The following is a 21,499-nucleotide window of genomic DNA, read 5'->3' as shown; positions in this document are numbered from 1 at the left end:
CCTTTTATGTTAACTGAAAACCAAATTTGTAGATATTTTAATGGATATCAAATCAATAAAAGGCCTAATAGGTCAAATTTCAAAGATTTCTACGGTAGCATGCGTTATATCATTGGTAAATAATCGGTAAAAATATATACTCAAGCTTTAAAATTCACGTCCTTACTTAAACCATAAGATATATAAATTACGTAGGTACCTCTACAATTTTGATGGCCGATGGATACATATATGGATATTTTTTTTATTTTTTATTAATAAATACATTCATTCATTACATTAGCATTCTAAACATGATAGCTAATAAGCTAGATTGTCCTTTGTTATGGGCAATGGGTCAGCGGACCAAGTCGTTTTTGTTTATAATTTATTAAATATTTTATTAGGTTACTGTTGTTGTGTTACTAACACAAGGTATAAGCATAGAGTAACTTATACTAGAGCGGTATTGTCATAGTAAATTTTGTAACCCCAGTAAATTCACTGCCATCTGTCGACACACTTTAAAACTAAAAATGAAGATTTATAAAAATACGATAGAATGTATTTAAATATAGATAAATGATTTTTTTTATTTGCATTAATTATATTTATGATTTTGACCCATGTTCTTTCACTGATATGCGTTAAAATTGTTAGATGTAGGCCAAAACTAGTAGCGCCCTCTGAACGAGAATCAAATTTTCTTGATTTTCGAGGCACATTTTTGGTATAAGCTATAACTAACAAATTTATGGACCATATGTTGTCTGTCAAATAAAGAAATTTAATTTTAATTTAATGATACATGAAATTTTTATACGATTTTGACCCATGTTCTTTCACTGATATGTGTTAAAATTGTCAAATAACAAACGAAACCGTCAACGCCATCTAGCCGAGAATAGGGCAAAGGTATATTAGTGGTAGCGCCATCTGTGCGAGAATCAAATTTTCTTGATTTCCGAGGCACGTTGTATCTTTAGACTGTATTCATCTTATACTCGTACGGAGTTACATAGGTCTTTGGTAATAATAACTCAGTGGCCTGCATGTAGTATACGTCCATTTTTAGGGCTCCGTACCCAAAGGGTAAAAACGGGACCCTATTACTAAGGCTCCACTGTCCGTCTATCCGTCTGTCTGTCTGTCACCAGGCTGTATCTCATGAACCGTGATAGCTAGACAGTTGAAATTTTCACAGTTGATGTATTTCTGTTGCCGCTATAACAACAAATACTAAAAAGTACGGAACCCTCGGTGCGCGAGTCCGACTCGCACTTGGCCGGTATTTTTATTTAAATAAATGTTTAGTAACGACTTCATTAAAAGATAGAAAGGTTAGGTTAAACAATGAGTGCAGCCCAAAATCGTAGATTAGATTCAGTTTAGCGAAGGTGACGGTACTTTCCTTTTATTTGCAGAAAGTCAAAAGATAGGTGCCACAACGAGCGAAGCGAGGAATTACTAAAACATTTTACTTAGGTATATGTAGTATTAAGCAGTAAATTTTAGATTTGTGATGTTTTATCTTCTCTACTAGCGACCCGCCCCGGGTTACCCTTAACAAATCTTCCTCAGAAATCACTCCATTGATAGGTGAAAACCGAACAATCCATTCAGTAGTTTTTGAGTTTATCGCGAACATACATACATACAGACAGACGCGGCAGACTATAGATAGTTTTCCTATATTGTGACGACTAAATAATTGGAGAAATAGGTAAAGCGTGGTGAAACAAATACTGAAAAATAAATATAATAAATAAATTAATATCTAAACATTGTTTTACAAAATGCTTTGTTTTGTTAGAAAAAAAATGATATTTATGTTTTTAGGACAAATCGTTTAGAATATGAAAATCTGGCTTTAAACTTTTGTTGATCCATAGCGACCCCAAGGTTTGTGACAGGCGACGCGACAACGGTGGCTAGCGCATTAAATATACCTCTGTCACTGTCACGTTCTGTAAACGTCAAAAACGTGGGTGAGCCAAATGATGCACGTCGCGTCGATTGGTAAGTTAAAACACATGGTAAGGAAAACGACTTTATTTTAATTCGTATACAGTTCAGACGTTCCCAGCCCCTAGGTTAGGCCTAGCTTTCCAAATGGGGCGCCAAAATCTTTACCAATATTTAAAATATCATCATCATCATCATCATACTGTCAGCCGATAGACGTCCACTGCTGGACATAGGCCTCCCCAAGGCTCGCCACTCCGACCGATCCTGTGCCGCTCGCATCCACCGAATTCCCGCGACCTTCACCAGGTCGTCGCTCCATCTCGTTGAATTTAAAATATATTTTTATTTTATTCTTCATTTTCGCGTCTTCTATCACCAAAGAGACAGACACAAAAAAAGTTCTAAGAAAGGGTCGACGAAAAATGGTTGTGAGGTTAGAATTTAGTTCCTCCACTCACGAACAGCTCAAACAAGTTAAGATTAGCTCCTATAAGCGCTGTTTAAGTATCTCGTGACAGCCATTAAAGCTGCTACTCGACTAATTCTCAGTTACGACTCGTTTAATTGGCTATTCTACGCTTAGCTTCGAGTTGCAACAGTAACACTTTATTATGGTTGGCCGTTAGATAGGATTAGAGTTTGATGGGTTTGAACTTTGAAGACGTTTTTTTTTACAACGGGTGCAGTAGCATGTAAATGTTAATTTTACGTTTTATTCTACAAATAATATCTTGGGCAGACAATAGAGAAAACAGTTAATATCGTCTAATATTTCTCTGAAAATCTAGAATATATACCAAAGTAACTGTTAGACACGTTTTTCATTTGTATAAAAAAGGACAATTACGTCCACGTAGTCCCAAATTAAGGATGACTCACGTTAGACCGGGCCGTGTCCGGGCGGGAGCTTCCGGCGCTTACTTTTCTATGACATGACAGGTGATGACGTGGTGCTTTCCATAGAAAACGAAGCGCCGGAAGCTCCGGCCCGGACACGGCCCGGTCTAACGTGAGTCATCCTTTAAGCTTAATAAGGCTTGTGTTATGGGTTTTAGACGGCGACTTACTCGTACAATATAACGTTTATACGTTTCTTTTTGTGAATTATATATAAATGAAGTAGGCGAAAAGAAATTGTAATCATCTTATTATGTATAGTAAACTCACAGCTGGTAGAGGGATTTTGTTGTTTTTAGGGTTCCGTACCCAAAGGGTAAAAACGGGACCCTATTACTAAGACTCCGCTGTCCGTCTGTCCGTCTGTCTGTCTGTCTGTCACCAGGCTGTATCTCATGAACCGTGATAGCTAGACAGTTGAAATTTTCACAGGTGATGTATTTCTGTTGCCGCTATAACAACAAATACTAAAAACAGAATAATATAAATATTTAAATGGGGCTCCCATACAACAAACGTGATTTTTTTGCTGTTTTTTTCCGTAATGGTACGGAACCCTTCGTGCGCGAGTCCGAATCACACTTGGCGGGTTTTTTTTTTCAATTTTAACTTTTTAAGCATTTTAACGCATAATAATAAAAACACTGCTTAAAAAAACGGAGTATATTTACTTGAAAAAGAAGAAAATTGTAATGAATATAATCTGTTTTTTTTTTCTTCATAAATTCAGTCATTCATAATTAGACCATTGCTACCTATACCCACTGCATCTTCGGATATAACATGGATATAACTGATACCAGTATAATAATTTCTGAATATTATTAGTTTTGCCAATAGAATTAGAACATTAAAGCTATTTAATTAAAATTGACTCAATAAGCATTTAAAGACATGGTTATTGCAGAGTAAATTTGAAACCACATATAATAACTATCTTTCCTCATTTTTTGATGTTTTCAATGCCGTTCATTCGATTTTTGCCCTTTAAATTGCACTTCCTACTTAGGTATATGATTCAGACTTGTTCCCAACCCAAGTAAATGAAAACCTTCAATATTAAAACATAGTTTATCCATACAAAATTAATATGTTACCCTGAATATAGTACACAATACTAGATTTAGACAAATTTTAGACAAAAATTTGCTAGCTAACTAAGAAGCACTGAGAAGAACTAAGAAGGTAGATTATATATGAAGTTATCTACTAAACTTTGATTCGTATGTAATCAATTCCAATTGAAGGTTTAATATTTATGCAAACGCTTCATTGGCCCTATGAAAAATAATCGTATAAGTAAAATAACTATTTTTGAGACTAATATTTTTTTTAAATTAGTACTTAGATAAAATTATTTATTAATCCGTAATAAAACCATTAAAACGGAGTGTCTTATTTCATGAATAACCGCGGTAACCGAAAAGAATATTTTGCTACCCCATTTTTAACCAGTCTGTTCGAGCCGCCGTCATTTCCATAATTTTCTATCCCCATTGTGGCATCATTCCCCTCGTTAATGTATCGGTTCATTAGTGAATGGTAAAGAATCGAACGGATGGAACGAATGAATGACCGAAACTCGTTTGCGATATTACTCGCCGATTGTTCAGTGATACAGACATGTGAATGGATTGGAGTTTGAGCGTTATTTAGATCGTGGTCTTGTCTTGTCTTAATACTAAAAGGTTTATTAAAGTTAAAGTCGGTTATTCACAAAAAAAATGTGCATGTTAAAGATTTAATGACATAAATAAATATAATAATTAAAATGCACAATAGATTGCGTGTTAAAAAATTAACGTAAAGAAAAGGAAACAGCAGAAACGCGTATTGCATATTAAAGTTGCATCAACTTAATATACGGGAATTTTTCATTTTGACACTTCTTTTAATTTTTGTATGGAGAACGAAATTTTCCATTTTTAAAATACATATTTTCTTTATTTCTTATTAAATTTTCTACAAGTTTATGTGAAATTTTTCACCTTTTCATGTTTCCGTAGCCAAAATATAGTTTTTACGTACAATTTTGTTTCCATTTATCCGTCCGTCTGTCCGTATGTAATAGACCTTTTACGATAGCTTCCGGCGCTTCGTTTTCTATAGAAAGCATCACGTGATCACCTGTCATGTCATAGAAAAGTAAGCAAGTAAGTAATGTTTTAAGAGCATTGTCTCAATTTTTGCAAACACCATATTGGACAATAATGGCATGTATACTTGAAGGGTACACGGAAATTTTCATCTCAAAATGTAGAGCTATTAATGAACTATTAGTTATATCTTTTGCTACCACTGTATAATATATGTAACACAGCTTTGTTTTTAGTTAAAAAAGAGGTCACGGAATTACCATACATTATGACAATGTAAACATTTATTACAAACCAAAAAAAATCAACGTAGTCTAACTTTAATTACACAGAATATAAGAAGTATTTCGTGCAATTTTGACAATTTCCAGGTATTTCTCGCTAATTTTGAATTTGAATACGATATAATCATATTAACTGAATGTTGGCTATCTGATGACTTGATACTTCCTATATTACCCAACTACACATGTCATTCTACTTTAAAACGAATTAATCAAAATAGCGGTGTTGTAGTATATATTAAATCCGACTTAAACGTCCGAGTGTGTGAACCTGACCTTGAAGATGCCAACTGTTTACTGATTACAATTGATCATGATATTGCGATTTGTGGAATATACCGACCGCCCTGCTATAGGTATATTGACAGATTTTTAACAACTTTAGATAAAATTATGCATTCTATTCGAAATTTTAAAAATATTATATTAATGGGTGATATAAACATTGATATTAAACACGACTCATCGGACCAGAGATGCTCCGACCTACTGAACATGGTTGCCATGCATGGACTTATGCCTAGCCACTATTTCCCTACCCGGCTAAACAATTGTCTTGATCACTCATTTATTAAAACTAACCTCCCATTTACTACACTAGTTTATCAAACGAGTCTAACAGACCACTTCTGTGTTATAACGGCCATAACAACACATAATACTCTCTCTTCGACACAGAGTAAGAGATCCCATATTAATTATGAAGCTGCCTCACAGGATCTCTTAACTACTGACTGGAGTCCTATTTTAGATTGTAATGATCCTAATATGTCTACATACAATTTTCTATCAATTGTCACCAGCATTATAGAAAAAAACACGACTATTACACGGATTTCAAATAGGAAAAGAAGACACAAGCCATGGATAACACCTGGCTTACTTCGCTGTATGAAACACAGAGACAGACTTCATTTAAAATCACGAAAATATCCTACAGATCAAATCCTACAGATCTCATACAAGAGGTATAGAAATACTTGTAATCAGATACTTAATAAACTAAAGCGAAGTTATGAACGTGACATGATCAATAAAAACAAAAATGACTTGAAAAAGACTTGGAATATAATAAAAGAGATATGTCATATGAAAAAACCTCAAAGTGAACCGTTTAACCTAATTAAAATTAAATCAGATCCTAAAGACTCGGTCAACTTTATCAACGAATATTTTACCAATATAGGACAAGACCTTGCCGCGAGTATTACTACGCGCCTCATTCACACTCCCTCTAATGTGCCAGATGAACAACCTTGTATAGAGACCCCGGTTAATTCGCTAGTATTGTTGCCTACTGATGAAACGAAGTACTAAATATAATTATGTCACTAAAAAACAGCTCTTCTACAGGTTGGGATGGTATACCATCTGCACTTCTTAAGCTTTCGACTTCCACAGTTGCTAGACCTATTGCCCACATTTGTAACTTAGCCTTATCTACTGGTGTATTCCCCAAAGCGCTTAAGAAGTCTGTGGTTGTTCCTATCTACAAGGCGGGGGATAAAGACAGTGTCACTAATTATCGACCGATCTCACTACTTCCTGTTGTATCTAAAGTTCTTGAAAAGGTTATAAATAAACGTCTCACACATTTCCTGCAAAGTTTTAACCTACTGTCTAGTAATCAATATGGTTTTCGAAATAATATTTCAACTACAGATGCAATTAATCACGTTGTCGGACATATTGTCAACAAACTCGATTCCAAATCCAAATGCATAGGAGTATTCTTGATTTAGCCAAGGCCTTCGACACTGTCTCTATCCCAATCCTTCTTGATAAACTACAGAACCTAGGCATAAGAGGAACTCCTCACCAACTCTTCACTGACTATCTTACTGATAGAACTCAAGTTGTTAAAATAGGTGAACATTAAAGCGATGAGACGCTGGTAAAATTCGGAGTACCGCAGGGTAGCGTTCTTGGCCCTACTTTATTTCTAATATATATAGATGGCCTCTGTCGCCTTAAACTAAGAAATGCAGCTATTGTGACCTTTGCTGATGATACTGTATTTATGTTTGATGGACCATCATGGCATGATGTTAAGTAAACTGCAGAAAAAGGCCTGTATCACGTTATGAATTGGCTCAATCAAAATTCCCTCTCTCTCAATCTAAGCAAAACAAAATATGTTACGTTTAGCATAAAGAACTCCATGCAACCATCTAACTTTTATATTCAAGGTCACACTTGTCCAGACACTTACGCGGCTCCCTGCAACTGCTACACACTTGAAAGAACTAATGTTGTTAAATATCTTGGTGTAAATATAGATCAAAATCTAAAATGGAACTACCACATTGTTCTCTCTATGTTCTGGAGTAAGAAAACTAATGTATATATTTAAAAACATTAGGCATTTGAGGGATCCTATTGTTGTCAAAAATGTATATTTTGCACTATGCCAGTCCATTATAGCATACGGCATTGAAGCTTGGGGAGGTGCCAAAAAGTCTCACATGATTGCAATAGAACGAGCTCAAAGAGCAGTTATTAAGGTTAATTTCAGATACTCAACGACCGCTATATATAGAGAATTTAATGTTCTATCGGTAAGACAATTATATATAAAGTCCATCATTCTAAAACAACACAAAAAAGCACCATCTTCAGCAGTTTCTGAGAGAAGGAGAAACCGAATTTTTATCAATCCACCTAGTAGAACTAGCTTTGCCCATGACTTTTCCTTTTTCCTTGGCCCATTTCTGTACAACAAGATCTCGAAAAATGTTAACTTAACTCAACTAACAGTGAATCGTTGTAAAGCGGCCGTTACATCTTTTTTGAAACTATACGACTACGATGACACTGAAAAACTCCTAAAAATCACTGTCTAAAACACACACACACACACACACACACACACACACACACACACACACACACACACACACACACATACACACATACACTCACACGCGCGCACATACACAAACACTTATTTCCAATGCTATTTGCTTTGTTTTTTTTTTCTTGTTGCAACCTGTTTTATTTTTTCATTTTCTTGTCATCTTTACTGCGCAAATACATGTATACCTACTGCTAGATAAGATTAAATGTGATCCGGGAGAGGTGGTGCTTCCTGCCGTCATACAGTTTTTACTAGTACGGAGGAATCGTTTCCTGCTCTTATGAACAACATGATGTAAATTAAAATTGTACTTAAAGGAAATAAATAAATTGAAATTGAAATTGAAAAATTTTAAAACTGCGATTAAGCAAAATGCTAAGTACTAAAGTGACTAGACATGTTCTTTCCGTGAACCCTTCAGTTACTGATGGTTACTTTTTATGTACTTACTATATAATTTACGGAAATTGCTCAGGGTTTCTCAGGCACATTAAACAAATAAACAATTATAAAAAATGTAAGCTTGAAATGCACTTTAACCACGTTAGTGTCAATGCCAAAATAAAAGTTTGCAAGTGCCAACAAAGTTCATCTTTTACGTTCATTTTCTCCACAATTACCCTGATATTTAGCACTAAAAGAGGGGCAATATATAACGACCCCACGAGTAGTTTTTCCATATTTCACAATAACAGAAGTTTATGTCCTTGGTTTTCTCTTAAGGTTTCGATAAGATGTTGGCATCGTTGTTTGCTAAAAGCGTTGTTACAACTTTCTGGCTGAGTAGCCAGGTCACCACTTAGCTTTTAAAACAATGTACTTTAAATTGGAAGTGCGAAATTACTTAAAAGCACTACTTAAACAAGTGTTTTGATTTATTAAATACGGGTAGGTAATACAGACAACCGTATATTTAGTAATATTTATATTTTCTTTGTGTTCAGTCGTAATAATATTAAGTATTAATTTTTTGTGATAATTTGTATTTTGAAGAGAAAAATAGTTATTTGTACAACAAGAGAGCAAAGGTTGATATTTCTTCGAGTGCTTATTTTGATCCGTGTAAGCGAAATTCTTTAATATAAATCTAATTTAGAATCTTGAGCGTAGCAAGGGACTCAAAAGCGCACGAGATGTAAATAACTTATATCTCGTGTAGTACACAAGATTTTTCACCTCAGCAGTGAGAACATATTTGGAAGGAAAAATACAACCTGTAAAAATGTAATCCTTCTTCATCACTTTTTCACTCATGTTTTCATAAGGTCTAACAATTAAGTTAAATTACTGCTATAAAATACAATAACAAAACGAAAGAAACTTCAATGAAATTATATGGAAATAACGAACGTTAATTTTTAATTTAGTTTCATAAACGTTCTTGCCAAGTTTCAAATAATAAGCTTGTCGTTTTAAGATGAAAGCGTAACTTCGATTGTAGGGGCTTACTGGAGGCGAGTTCGTATGTTTCTTAAAGTAAGTATAGTTTCTAACAGTCCCATCAATACAGCTTTATCAAGTGAAGCATAAATGACAATCACTCAGTAATGATTTATACTAGTACCGGAGATTAATGGACGTTTTCCGTGGCGTCTGCTTAATCATGTTGCGTATGTAAAGATAGTATGGAGGATGTTTAAATACTTTACACTAGTGCGTAAAGAGCACTTTTCGTGCATATGTCGAAAGTTTAAAGGGCCATATGTACTGTAAAACGTTGTACGATACACGTGCGAATAGGTAATTCGCAACTCGTGTCGATTTAATTTATCGCCACTCGTTTCGAATTTCCTCTTTTCAGCACCTGTATCGTAAATAACTATTAAATAGTTTAGGAATCCGTCGGTAAGAGAATTAAACTCTTTTGACAACCTAACGATAATCGTACAGTCGAGTTCATAAATATGTATACATATTTTCACCTTATTGCAATGGATTAAGGTGAAGAAATGTATACTATGAAGTCGACTGTACATCGATAAAGCCAAACAAAAAAAAAACTGTATCGCGATGACAGATGATACGAAAAGTTACTTGACTATTTTCAGTACATTATCAACGATTGTTATCTTGGCTAGACCTCACCTGAAAATATCAAGATATCAAGCTGAAATGAAGAAACTTCGCTCGCACTTCGGAGCTGCGAGATGGAGCTATGAGCTATAACATCATCCGGTCGGCTTATTAGGATTCTGTATCCGTCTAAAACAAATGACGTCGTATCTGGTCAAATGACGTCATGGCGGTCTACCTCGTACAGTCAGCATCGAACGTAACGTATCAGACTATGCGTCAAAAATATCTACCATTCTCTAATAGTTTAATAAAAATGCAGGAAAATTGTATCGCTGGTTTAGGCGGTATTTAGATATTTGGTTTTTACTTGAGAATGAGTAGCCAAATTTACCTTAGGTAAGAGCAACATGGCGCAGTTTGCAAACATAATTCGCTTTGAAGTAGGAAGGTCTCTGGTTTGATCCTCAGTAATTGTATGATGGGACATAACTTTTTTTTACACTTAAATTTCGTTTTTTTTATATGAAAAAATTGAATTCTTGATTGATCGAGCGCGGGCTAAGTGTATTCGTTTAATGTTTACAAGCTTTTATTTAACTAGCCCTTTAAAAAAAAATGTTTTTTTTGTCATTTAAATTTTCTAAATTATTCTAAACGGTGGAGCCATACATTAATTTAGCTTTGAGCTATGCTCGCGAGGTCTACAGCTCACAGAGTCAATAATGTTTCCAGGATCGAGCTATGATAATTACGACACAATAACATCACCCGGTCGGCTCATTAGGAGCACTTAAATTTCGTTTTTTTTATATGAAAAAATTGAATTCTTGATTGATCGAGCGCGGGCTAAGTGTATTCGTTTAATGTTTACAAGCTTTTATTTAACTAGCCCTTTAAAAAAAAAAGTTTTTTTTGTCATTTAAATTTTCTAAATTATTCTAAACGGTGGAGCCATACATTAATTTAGCTTTGAGCTATGCTCGCGAGGTCTACAGCTCACAGAGTCAATAATGTTTCCAGGATCGAGCTATGATAATTACGACACAATAACATCACCCGGTCGGCTCATTAGGAGCCTGTATCCTAAAACCAAATGACGTCGTATCTGGTCAAATAACGTCATGGCTGTCTACCTCGTACAGTTAGCATCGAACGTAACGTATCAGACTATGGTTCAAAAATATCTACCATTCTCTAATAGCATAAAGAGATATGTCTCTATATTTAGAACAATTAGATCTTGGACCTTGGCAGACTATTTTGAACGCAAAGTGCACGTGCAGAGATATATAACTATTTGGAAAAGTATTAGAGAGTGACAGGTACTTTTGGCGTGTTTTTTCATCCGCTACTTTTGATACTGACTGTAGCCAGTTATAAATTAGGAGCGACCTAGGCGCTCTTAATTATCTGAACATTATAAACCAGGCAGCGAGGAGTCAATATTATATAAAAAGCTATATTTAGAGTTTCATCAGTTGTAAAGCTTAATCCAAGAGTTTAATCCAATAAAAAAAGGAAATCTGTATTTAACAAAATCACTGGTCTAATCCCTTTCTCGTCGATCAATACAAGACATTAAAAGCCCCTTTAGTATTCTTTAAATCTTTAAAACAAAGCCGCTCTCCGCTGTCTGTCCGTCCGTCTGTCCCTATGTATGCTTAGATCTTTAAAATTACGCAACGGATTTTGATGCGGTTTTTTTAAATACATAGTGATTCAAGAGGAAGGTTCATAATATGTATAACTTGTAAAGGTTTTGTGTAAAATAGTTGAACTACCCGTGCGAAGCCGGGGCGGGTCGCTAGTATATAATAATTGCAAACTACAGTCCCAAAACCACCGCTATAAACCTACAATATCGTAAATTTGAATAAAATACGGCTTTTTTCTCTGCCTAGCCAACAATGTCAAAAGTAGCCACTTTCCTCCCCTATTTTTAAGGCTGGGCGTTCTCCGGCCGAAAAACTCTTGATTTCCATTCACTCGGGAAAATGGTATTGCCGTATCTGATTATCATAACATTTGAAAGATCTCTGTCTTGTAACATTTTATTTTAGGTGAGAAATATGATGGTTTTATTAGGGTTCCGTACCCAAAGGGCCCTATTGTTAAGACTCCGCTGTCCGTCCGTCTGTCGCCAGGCTGTATCTCATTAACCGTGACATCTAGATAGTTGAAATTTTTACAGATGATGTATTTCTATTTCCGCTATAACAACAAATACTAAAAACAGAATAAAAAAATATTTTAAGGGGGCCCCCATACAACAAACGTGATCTTTTTGCCGTTTTTTTTTTTCGCAATGGTGCGAGCATATTTGAGAAAATGTAAATTGCGCGACTTTAACGTTACTCGTTACGTTGCGAGAAACATTTTTTTGTCACCCTGTAGTCAGATAATAGAAAATGTCCTCTCGTCTTTATTTACACGTGTTGGTGTCGCGCATTTATTAATAACAGGTGCCCTTTTCTTTTGAATAAAATATAATCGATGAAATGAAAAACACATGTCATCCTTCGAAAAAGGGATAATTGGGGTTACATTAATTAAATATTAAAATGTAAAAAAATATCTTCGCAACTAAAAATAATCTAAAGCGACCTCATACCTTATTTAAATCTGCGTCACCAATAAAATTGTTATTATTAATATTTAACCCTTATTTCTTACGTTGGGTAGTTATTTTATACGTCGTATTATTTTTCATGTTGTGACTTCTTAGAATCTTAAGAAATTTCAGAACCGGATAAGAGCATGTCAGGCCTTGTTCAGTGTAGTTATTCGTCCATCACAGTAGGCCAGGGACTCTTCCACCCCTTCCCAGAAAAAGCCTTAAGTAAAATGGCTTAGTCGTTTATCGAATACGAATAGCCTCAACGATTGGCTTTCCCTTTGAATAGGGAATATTATGCGAAACTCTGCGCAGGGGGTGCCACGTCCACAATCTGAGGGTCTATCGCAAAACAAGAAAATGGAAATTTCGATATCTAACATCTCTTTCACTATTGCATATTCGAGCGATAAAGAGGCAGATAGCGAAATTTCGGATTCGCGTTTCCCGGTAGGTCCTCTGTAAACAAACCGCCTTGGCGCATCAATGTCATATTTTATTATTTCTGAAAACGCCAAAAAACTGTAAAAGGCACAGTATGTATAAGTTACTCTATGGTTTACTAAACGGGCTAGTGCTGCACTCTGGTAGCAGAACATAGCAGTAATACCCCCTATTGCAGTGTTTACCCGTTCATTTGACTTAGCTAGGAAATGACCCCCCCCCCCCCCCCCCCCATAAAGTTGTTTGCGGTCATATTTTTTTCGGTAATTTTTCTTTTCTGTGGAAGGTGCAACAGATATTCGGTGTTCGACCGAATAGTAGGCAACATTCGGGCGAACATCGAATAGTTACCGAATATTCGTGGCGTGATAATCACAGACATCACAGTGTTAATTTTAATATGCCTCGCTATATATGTATTACATGAATAAAAAATCGTGTGAAGTATTTATGTTACCGGTTTAGTAATAACACGCGTGTGACACCTAATAAAAGCACTTTGGAAATACACCCTCAAATGTGTGCACGTAATGCTCACTGTACGATAATAATATGCATCTTGCTGTACGAATAATACCTATGTGTCGCTGTAGTAAATTAGCTGCGAACATTTTCACCTCACAGCCACATAGAATAGGGGTACAAATGTAAGAATCAAAATAAATATTTCATGTAAGTAAATGATTTTGAAGGTTTGCCAGCGCGCCATGGAGCGTAGTATTCTCGGCGTGAAGTTGACCGATCGCATCAAAAACTCTGTACTACGCTCCTAAACTCAAATAGCTGACGTAGCTGAAACAGCCGCCAAGCTTAAGCGGGACTGGGCGGGACACGTTTTCCGTATGCCAGATGATTTGTGGGTTAAATTTCTAACAAATTGGGTCCCACATCCAACCCACAGTCGCGGCAAACCTCGACGGCGTTGGCGAGATGACCTTGACGCCTTTGACAGGAACTGGTGGGAGACGGGTCAAGACCGGAATACGTGGAAAGGGGGGAGAGAGGACTTTGCCCAGCAGTCAGCTTTGCGCAGCCCTCTAGGCTCATATAAATAAATACTTTTTAGAAAAAAAAAAAACAAATTGTATTCTGTAAGGAACTCAAAATTTGCATTTACCTAATTATCCCCAGGGTCCGTTTTTCTAGTTTTCCTCCACTTCACTCGGTCTTTGGCATCCTCTTTTGTAAGCACGAATTTCATCCTATTCATTCAACCGAAACGTCTATCAAACCTTGCAAGCCGTTGATAATCGTTTGTCCTTATCTGTCATATTCACATTTGTGTTTGTTAGAAATAGACAAAATATAACACGGGTAAAGGGTTCGTTTAGTTTGAATGAGGGGGTTAGGTTTTCTCCTTCTATCCGGCCTAGGCGGACGTGGTGGTCAGCCAGAAATACTACTACATAACCCGCCCTTATCACAGAATGTGGCCATGTCAACCAACTTGCAGTTTGTCACTCTCTGCTAAACTCCGCTCGCACCATGGCATTGACCGCCGGCATCATGGGCGGGACCATAGACATATATATTACTTCGTAAAGACCGGCCTTACGAGCACTACGAATGGGGCCGATACATTAGAGTCAAAATCGCATTTAGTTACACCAGCGCGCTCAGTCGTGTGGCGAATTGCGCAGTGGAAAGGCGTCTGTGTTCGGTCGGAATTGTATGCATACGTACTTTGTTTACACCAATGGTGACGCCTTTCCACTGCGCCATTCGCCACACGACTAAGCGCGCTGGTGTAAATAAATGCGATTATGACTCCAATGTATCAGCGTCCTTACTTTAGGACAGGAATAGAACATGACGGTCGCGGGAGAATGTGGGCTCTTATTTTGACGTAATCTACAATAAAGTACAAATTGAGTAACCGTGTAAATGGATTGTACATTATGTACACATGCGTGCAGGAGCTTCGTATCATGCCGCATTTAATCTTATTAACCCTCTGCGGTGCTCAAACTGTGCTCGATGCAGACACATACCGTTACTGAAGAGCTGAGGCCGTAGGCCAATGGCTCTTTTGACTTGAAAGGTTTAATATTGCTAGAGGCGTGCGAGCAGTTAGTAAATACTTAGGAACTTCTGCCCAGGGTTGAAAGAAGTATTACTTATTTATGGCTTGTAAAAATATAACTTCTAACTTGTAGCGAGATTCATTAAGTTAGTACTCTATTGAGATTGAACCGATATCAGAATTATTATTAGCAGCAGGAAAAATATGGACAGGTTTTTTTTACATTAAAAAAGTGAAATATTAACAACTTTCTTACTGCAATTCCATTATTTTTGAGTAGGCATACTTATCGCATCTAGCTGCTGTGACCTATAATAGAGATACAAAACACTCATATCAAAAACTTTGTCTGTTAGGAAATTTCAGTCCAAAGTTTGAGAACCCTATGGAAATGCAGTGGGAATGTCAATGTTGTAGGAAATACAGGCACGTCTAAGGCCCCGGCCGCCATATTACATTACCGGTTCTAACCAGGTGTAACAATGCCACGTGGATTACTATTCATTGTCAACTTTTAACCATAGTCTGCAACCCTCAAATGAGGCTTTTTTAATCTACAAATTCACACAACCACATCTGTGATGAGACTGATGAGAAATGACAACCGAACAACAGATGAAGCTCACTATTTTGTTGCTCTTGTTTTAACCTTTTGGACGCCAACGACGGATATATCGGCACCGCAGGTCCAACACCAAAGACTGATTAATCGATCAAAGATCACAGAGCAACATAGACCTTCGTGCATGTGCATAAAGTTCGATTTCAGTTTTGTCACTTCGGTGACGTGGCGTCAGAGTGACACTTTTGTGTTTGACACGGCGTCGAAAAGGTTAAAGATAGGTGTAGATATCTACATTTACCAATAAAAACAGACAAAGGAAAACAAATTTAATTTTTAGCGTTTCTCATAAAAAAGATGACGAAAATCACTTTTTTGTCTATCATACTAATATGTTAGCAACAATGTCAACCCATTGTTATTTATTTTCGCCACAATAACGCTATTCTCATAATTAAAGGGTATTCATTCGCTAATGTATTAATTTCTTTATGCGTGTTTATATATACGCTCAGAAATTAGACGTATTGGCGAACGGACTTACTTTAATGACATTAGCGTGGCTTGAAGCGTAGGGAGGGGAAAGTTATCGATAGATCAGTTAAAGATAAATTTTTTTAAACTTATGAACATATGCTACCTTTCTTTTCTTGTGGCTTTCCACCAGCCACCATATATATATAGTGCATACTTAAGGGCTACCATAAGCATTCAATTTCAAAAATCATCTTTCCTATCCTATTACGAAAAACAGAGATAGAGACATCGCCGAGAAATTACAGCCAAAAATAATGTAGAGGATTTCCCAACGTGTATATCAGTCATAAAAAGTGTTTCATTGGTCGATATAACCGTCTGAAGGGCTCTACCTACGTCAATAATAGGCTACATAATATGTATGTGCCATTTTATTTAATGTTGTACTCTACACTTGTTTTAATTTGGGATTTTTCATGTTATTTCTACACAGAATTACGAGCTTGTTATCCCAATAGGATTCTTAAATGTCCATACATATATATCCTTGTTTCAATTACGTTACCATCATAAAAAGTCCAGTCACCATCATATGAAAAATGGTAACAGCATGGAAATAAAAAGTTTGGGACACTTTTTTTCTTATTTGGATCAAACGAGCTCGTAATTCTGAGTGGAAATCGCATAAAATTTACCAAATTTGAAAAACTAAGTGTAGGTAGTGTACAACTTTAAATAAAATCATACATAGACAAAAGTACACTATGTACACCTGGGTACTTAATGGTTACACCCAGTCCCGCAAAATGGCGCCATCGATATCCGCTGTGCAAACCGCGGCCAGCCCATCGATGAAATTGTACAGTGTCCCGCTGGACTGGCTAGTCCGCTAAACGGTGCCGGTTAAAATAATGTGCAGCCACTGTGATTCCAGGTGAATACGGTAAGTCATTTCATATTTTTAATAAGAGTCGGGACTTTCCACGAGAGTCGCTAACGAACGCTACTTGGGTATTCAATACCTCTGAAGGGGCATTAGACAAATAGGTTTACTTTATCGGAGACGTGACGCGTATGGCTGCTACCTTAACAACCTGCAGAAATCGGTATATACCGTTGAATTTAAAACTAAATTATCAAACGTTATCCTGCCAAATATCGGCTTCTTAGCTTTATCAGAATTGTTGACAAAATATCGTCACGTACCCAACACTTTTCTGAAATGCCTCTGTAATCGAGCATATTAAATTAAATTAAAATTCGTTTATTTCGAGTGACTGCGAAATTTGTGCGAATGACTCATACATATTAATTTGGAATAGTACACTTAAACAGTAGACTTAAACACTATACTAACACACAAAATAAAATACACATTAATTCAATAAAATTGCCTTAACGTTTACTTTGTCGTACGTTTATTAAATAGGAGCAGTTTTTTGGTTTATGGCGGTTAAATTTTAGGCCAAAGCACGAATGGGCTAACCGAAAATTGGCTTCCTAATTCAATATTTTCACAAGCTAGTTTTTGGGTCCTACGCATGCAAAAATATTAAAGTTGTGTCTTTTTCCCGAAAGTTCAAAATGGTTCCTATCTGGTTTTGGACGGTGCTTTATAGTATCAAGATTGGAAGCACTTCTTATATCTATATTTTTTAATTTTCTGGAACAGAAAATATAATTGACCGAAGCGTTAGCGAAGGTCTCCGTTTCAGCTGGGCAAATTAAAATGCTTTCGTATGTGCGGAAGTTCTCGCAATTCTCAACCGATTCTCGTGAAATTTTGAAAGCAAATTCGATGATTAAATAATTTTTTTTTGGTCGATTCGTTTTTCGATTCTCTTCTAAACGGCGGAGTCATATATTTGTTCGATTTTAAGCTATTCTCGCGAGGTCTACAGCTCACAGAGCCACTAACTAGTAGACATACTGGCACCGTCCCACCTCCAACGGACTAATGTCCGCGGGCGGAGCGGCGGAAAGCGCCGAAATTTTAAAACGTAATAAATATAAGAGCCTCGATAGAGAGTATCATTTCGTTCCATTTGGAGTTGAAACTCTAGGTCCATGGGGTCCCAGTGCGCACAAGTTGTTTGCAGAAATCGCGAAGCGTCTGGTTGACGTAACTGGTGACCGAAGAGCTGGCGGCTTCCTCGCACAACGTATCAATCAGCATTGCGAAATTGCGATACAGCGAGGAAATGCCACCAGCATCCTTGGGACAATGCCTCAAGGGCCTATTTTAGATTTAAGCTAGTTATTAATTTCGTTTACGTAGTAGCACTGTATATATATTGTATGTAAATAAAGATTTTTAAAGAGTTAAAACCAATACATAATTTCATCAGTCAAGAAACAAAAAATTGCTATCCTAGCTTTTTTAGAAATACCTACTAAGTACTAAAATACTGCGTAAGTTACACTAAAAGAAGGCTCCAATAATGCGTCACACCTACAGATATTTATGTTTTGATTTCCTGTTTCCGAAAGTTAGACATGGATGAATCTATTGCCCACTATTTTGGTACAAGCCAAAGTTATGAGCATTTTAAGGAATAAGGGAATAATGTCCTATGATCAAATTGATTAATCCATCCTTGATGAGTTTGATGATGAGTTTTTGTCTGTTGCCAGCGTAAAAATTTTCCGTTTTATTCATGTTCCATAAACGGCTTTCGTGATTTCTGCAAAACAATTAAATTTGCCAAAATCCAACTAGCCTATTGTTTACTACCAACACCCACACAATAAACCTGTTTCAGAACAGTCAGGAAGTAGCAATTAATTAAACTCAACAACTTTGGTGGCTCAACGTCGGCTTCTATTACTGCATCAAACGCTACAAACTTGTACTCAAGGAATTAGAACAAAAGTAAACTGTAGCAGGAGTTAATTGGATATGAAGAACTTCAAAAACAATTGAACAGTTGACGTGACTTTAGATGGGCTTATTAAAAGCCTGGCAGAAATTTTACAGTTCCGCACAACTGACAGGCCGATATCGTCCGGCGGACGGGTAACGGGTGGGTGGGCCCCAAAGAGTAGTATAATATATAGGAGAGTGGGCCCCTTAACGGTAAAATAAAAATCTACAAAGGGATTCTTAAAATTAACCTTCAATTGTCAAAAAAGAAACACATCGGATCCGAAAAGGTACTTAGAGGCCGATTCAAACATTGTGACATCAAAAAAGAATATAATAGAAATAATTTATTAGTGAGCACAGACGCAAAAATAGAAAATTATACAAAACAGAGAAACATAAAAAAGAGAAAGTGCCACGAAATGGTCTCACCTCAGCGTTTTGCTGGCGACTTCCAGCGCTGATCTTCCGATGAGACCATCCGGTGAAACAATCATGACAGGTAACAAGAAGAACAACAAAATGAATATACACGGTGTTCATGAGAAAACGTAAAGGAAGAAAAGGAAAAGAAGCAAAAAATGTTATGTGAACCCAGATCGAAATATGTTTATTTTTATTTTATATGTTTTCATACATAATAAATAAATTATTTTTCCTTCACCACTCACCAGTAAAACAACACCTTAGGATAAGCTGGCAACGTTTCTTATTGTTAACTCTTTCTATTGGAAGAGGCAAGTCTATGTCATAGAGAAATATCCATGTCAGACAAATTGTTTCAAAGCAGAATTTACGTAAAGTGCAATCGTAACTATTTACTACGTTTGTTATTGTTATCTCTTTCCATTAGAAGAGTATAGTCTAAGTGATAATAAAATTTCCTTGTCAGGCATTAATGGGGTTGGCCGGTCGAAATAATTAGCAGATGGCGCCAGCATAGCTTGCCCTGTCAATCCCTAGAATTGTTTCAAATTTTTGTTTTTTTAATGCCCTGGATGCCAAGCCCTTTAAGCCAAATCTCATAGAAAAAGGGGCAAGCTATGATGGCGCCATCTCTGCAAACCTTTGACAGTTGCCAACCCCATTGTTTCAAAGCAGGATTTACGTAAAAGTGCAATCAGAATTATTTACTCATAATTTACCTATTTAAACATGCTTCACACATTTTCGCAGCGTTAACGTTATCGTACAACCTCTTTCGATTAAATTCGTGCCGTAGATAAATGAAAAGTTTGGATACTGCTTTCACACTTGTTATTTGCAATATCAATATTGAAGTGAGAAGGATAACAGGATTCATCAAATAGTTTATTCATTCGTACTTACAAGCATTTGTTGGTCATGTTATTCTTGTTCATGTTACAGACCAGGTTACAATTTAAAAGCAGAAGAATCCCATCTTGTAAGTTGTAATTTGTAACTAGGCTCAAGAAATGGAAACTGTGATTTGAATCCTGGACCTACTCCTTAGAAAAACAAGAGTAACAGATTTTATGAAATTTAGTAAATAAGATAATGGCTGATAATTTTGTACCTAAGTATGTTTTAATAGACTTTAAATTAAAGTATAAAATATAAAATAAAATTAATGATATTCAATCAACTAATCAAGTCATCATTTGTAAGTCAAAGTAAAAAAAAAACTAATATGAAATGAAAACCTGGCCGCAGTTACGTACAGTACCTGCCTATATGCCTATGCAGCCAGTGATCCAAAAGTAAACATATCATTATCTGACTGTGACTAAAGAAATTGAATATTTTTTTCAAAGCAGTCTACAAAAAGTAGTCCTGAAAGAGTTATCTTGAATTATCTAATATTTTTGTTGTCACTTAAAACTTAAAAGTGCTACTCTCAGAATTATGGATGGTATAGAAAGGATGCCAATCTCTTATGGCAGAATTGTTGCAAAAGTGACCGCTTTCAACTTTAAATAATAGTTCCTAATCTCTCCGGTGGCGCTAGTTAGGCTCTGGGACATGAGTATAACATGAACCATATAAGGCAACAAATAATCCGACCAAATTACGTTGGTTGTTTTTGGTAGTATTTCGGTGTATGGTGGCGCCGCCTAATTACTGTTTTTTGATGGACACTTTTCATACATAGAGATTTGGCTCCTTTATATAGTCTCCATGATCAGAATGTCCTACTTCATTCCGCCTTCATAATGACACTAATGACTTACATATGCGTCATTGACTTTGTTGTTATTGATTTAACCATTGCCACTTAATTGCCACTTACTACGAATAATATTTGTACAACGCACATTTGATTTTCCCAACGTAACTTCCATCTTAATAACTAAGTAGAACTGTACTCAGTGTAGAGACGTTACAAAGTGTCATAATAAATTGAAGGACATCTAGTACGGACGGCCGGCCTGTGACTGGAGCTGGCTTTTGGCTGGAG

At 36.2% G+C, this 21,499-nt stretch overlaps 1 protein-coding gene and 2 long non-coding RNA genes across 3 annotated transcripts in view; all 3 read left to right on the top strand.

Annotated features, from left to right (window-relative positions):
* The window catches only part of LOC134747300 (uncharacterized), a 336,530-nt gene extending 334,878 nt beyond the window's left edge, over positions 1 to 1,652 (top strand). Inside the window, exon 3 of the long non-coding RNA XR_010128310.1 lies at positions 1,606 to 1,652. This is a non-coding gene — a long non-coding RNA (uncharacterized LOC134747300). The remainder of the gene's footprint in view (positions 1 to 1,605) is intronic.
* Positions 1,653 to 9,083: 7,431 nt separating this feature from the next.
* LOC134747499 (uncharacterized) lies at positions 9,084 to 9,294 on the top strand. The gene is made up of 2 exons (XR_010128334.1): positions 9,084 to 9,141; positions 9,178 to 9,294. It is a non-coding gene; the product is annotated as an uncharacterized LOC134747499 (long non-coding RNA).
* A 7,789-nt stretch (positions 9,295 to 17,083) lies between these two features.
* Positions 17,084 to 21,499, top strand: part of LOC134747249 (transient receptor potential protein) — a 60,748-nt gene continuing 56,332 nt past the window's right edge. The window contains exon 1 of the mRNA XM_063681858.1: positions 17,084 to 17,160. The gene's annotated coding sequence lies outside the window, so the exon portion shown is untranslated. The remainder of the gene's footprint in view (positions 17,161 to 21,499) is intronic.

This window comes from Cydia strobilella, chromosome 14, assembly GCF_947568885.1.
Source record: "Cydia strobilella chromosome 14, ilCydStro3.1, whole genome shotgun sequence".
Classification (NCBI taxonomy): Eukaryota; Metazoa; Arthropoda; class Insecta; order Lepidoptera; family Tortricidae; genus Cydia; species Cydia strobilella.
The sequence above is the reverse complement of the archived record's forward strand: the minus strand, read 5'-3'. Positions and strand labels throughout refer to the sequence as shown.